Here is a 3,307-nt window from a genome sequence, read left to right as displayed (position 1 = left end):
TGACCATATGGGCATGTGTTTTTTTCTGGACTCACTATTCTGTTCCATTCTATGTGTCTGTTTTTGTGCCAATACCACACTGTTTTGTTTACTTATTTTTTTCATTGAGAGTTTAAGGTCTTATCCCAGAAGTGTAACTCATAATGGGAACTCTGACAGGCAGGGAGTGGCAGGTTTATGATTTTTGATTGAGACAATATGCCAATTAAATAAGTAGATCTTTCTCTATTCCCTTTTTGATGACTGATGACCTAGTTTGACATAAATCATTATAAGAAAACTTTCATAGAATTGATGCAATGATCAGTTTCTGTATTCTGTATTAGAACAATATCAACAATAGAGAGTAAAAGCATATAAGACTTTTAGATCCTGGGAACCTGCCAACCATATAAGGAAGGCAATAAAATCCAATGTGATATAGTGGTTAAGAGAGGAACCTGGAGTCTCTGCTCCTTTCAAAATTTAGGTCTGCCACTTAGTAGTTATAGAATCTTAGGACCAACTTAATTAACTTCTCTAAACTACTTTCCTCATCTATAACCAGAGTACTTCATAGAGTTATAGCAAGGATTCAATTTTTTTAAAAAAAATCAACATAAGGCACTTACCACTGCTTAGCACACAGCAAGGGTTGAATGTGAGTTATTATGTTTGTTTCTTAAGGTCAGGGAATGTGTCCTTTTTTCAGCAAATAATTAATGAATGACATACAGGTCTTACTCACTGAATATTTCACAGGTGCCTGCTTAGCACATAACTTTTCATAGACACTAAACACATAGAGAAATAAAAATGTACGTTTTTTTTATTCATAGACTGAGAGCTCCCAAAGATGAAAGATGAGAGGTCTACCACTTTATTGCTCTATTCTTAGCATCTGACACAATGTCTGGCACATGGTAGATACTCAATAAATATTGTTGGATCAATGAATGAATGCTGAGCCCTTAAACTTAACTACTAATATTTTCACAATTAAATCTTCTGTTAATTACATTCTTCTTTCTTAACTCCCCCTTTTTTTTAGATAAGTTCCAACTCATGTAGAGCTGTGTTTCAGCCAAGAAAAGTATATGTTTCTCCCTCAAGAGAATAGTAGTTTGGCTCCTATGTCCTAAAAGCCACTAAAACAGTTTGGATTTTTCTTGCCCTTTAGAATGCCCTTTACAATTCCTAAGTTCCTACCTGACAACTATGTCCTTCTCCAACAACTTAATTCTCCACAAAAATATGACAAAACATTGTTGGCCTTTTTTTGGACGGGGCATTTTTTAGCATTTTTTAATCCCTCTAATTTTGTGCTTCCCATAAGCATCCATTACTATCAGAATATGGCACAAGTCAATATAATTGGGTACGTATCATTATGAGTCATCTAGGAATTCTAACTTCTCATAAAGTGCACCCTCTTATATAGTAACTAGAACAACATGGAGTTTACTATCACTGGCCTTAAGAACAGAGCTTCTATCCTCTTAGACTTTGTATCTCTAGGAAATGATTTAGTCCCTAACATATATCTGGAGTTCGGTAAGTGATTGTTGGCTGTTGAATCACTACTTCAAAATGCCAGACAAATATAAAATAAGAAGGAAATTTTATGATTAGAATAAATCTGAAAAGGATATACTTTTGAATGACAATGTTAGAAAGAATAGGAAGAATGAAATGTATATAAAAGAGTATCCTTGATTTCTCAATGAAGTGAGATGAACAATCTTAAAAACTTTTCTTTTTAATTTCTAGGAAATAGGAGTTATTAATAGTTTTGTACTCTAATCTAAATCATAAGAAGAATCGATTTTGAGGTTCAAGACGAAGTTGATAACTCAAGACTAAACTTTGTTGCCCAAAACAATTTAAAAATATTGTAGTTCATTCACCTGTGACAAGAACTGGAAAAAGATGTATTGAAATGTTAATGTTCTTCTACTTCTCTTTTTGCTCTTTCCTGCCTTCACCTTCTTTCATCCCTCAAGAAAATGTACCTTTACCAGACCATTCTCCCAAAGTTCATATAGGGAGTTAAAGAATGAGTAGAAAGAGTCCTCTCTCATGTCTTGCTTCCAAGATGACCAAGAAAAGAGGAACAATGGTCGTGCCCAAAGGGCCATGGCCATGTGCAGCCCATTCGCCGCACCAACTGTGCCTAATGCATGCCCAAGACAAGGCCATTAAGAAGTTTGTCATTTGGAACATAGTAGAGGCCGCAGCTTTCAGGGACATTTCTGAAGCGAGTGTTTTCAATGCCTATCTGTTTCCCAAGCTGTATGTGAAACTACATTACTGTGTGAGTTGTGCCATTCACAACAAGGTAGTCAGGAATTGTTCTCAGGAAGCCGGGAAGAACCAAGCACCTTCGCCCCAATTTAGATCTATGCGTGCTGCCCCACAAAGTCCACCAAAGCCCACGTAAGGAGATAAGTCCTTAAAGACTGGAGAAACGCTGTTCTCTGAAAAGACAATAAAATGGAAATAATACTTAAAAAAAATAAAGAATGAGTAGAAAGAAACATGACTAAAGAGGCAGGAAAAAAAATCAAGACATAAGAATCTTCACGAGTTAAAGTTCAGGCAATGTTTTTGGAGAGGAAGGGTGAAAGATTCTAAAAATAAGAGGCTTATCAGACCCTGTAGGCTGTAAACAAACAAGAGGAGGAAAAAAGGAAGACTTTTGGAAGTATTTTTATGAGATAAACTTGATTAAAATTTAGAGTTATTTGAGAGATACAAGTTAAATTGTTATCACATAGCAACTACCTTTTTTACATACTAGTATTTCTGTTTTGTTTTAATGATGCTAAAACTGGGCCAGGTGGGTCCCTAAGGTGACAATTAGGAAAGTGCTTAATGGATTGGAAACATGAGTTACTAGAGAAAAAGGATTCTAACATTAGTTAATAATCAATTATTACATGTACTATTCTATTTATAAAGGTTTTTTTTTTGTATTTAATGTTCACAGCCATACTGTGATTATAGGTAAGTAAACCAAGATTCAGAAAGACTAATTAGCCCACACTAACAAGTAATGGATGTAAGATTCACACCCAGATATCTTATTCTGAAATTTATGAGCTACATCCTGCAACCTCTGTATAAGCCACAGGAATTGGTATGCCAATAAAACAATTAACATACCAGTGTTCAGCAAAGTATTTCAGAAAATGCCTGTTTTGAGATAACTCTTTTCACAAATTGAATATCTGTTTGATACCACTCCCACTGTGCTAGCTCATGATGCAATTTACTATATTGTAATGTTACAGAAATAGTTTGTTTTGATTTATCTCCATACACCTGT

The 3,307-nt window shown here is 34.9% G+C and overlaps 1 pseudogene; it reads left to right on the top strand.

The window, feature by feature from the left end:
• The first annotated feature begins 2,058 nt into the window (after positions 1-2,058).
• LOC101340001 (small ribosomal subunit protein eS26 pseudogene) lies at positions 2,059-2,419 on the top strand (annotated as a pseudogene).
• The last annotated feature ends 888 nt before the right edge of the window (positions 2,420-3,307 follow it).

This window comes from Tursiops truncatus, chromosome 3 (assembly GCF_011762595.2).
Source record: "Tursiops truncatus isolate mTurTru1 chromosome 3, mTurTru1.mat.Y, whole genome shotgun sequence".
Taxonomy (NCBI): domain Eukaryota; kingdom Metazoa; phylum Chordata; class Mammalia; order Artiodactyla; family Delphinidae; genus Tursiops; species Tursiops truncatus.
Note: the sequence above shows the minus strand (reverse complement) of the source record. Positions and strands in the feature narration are given on the sequence as shown.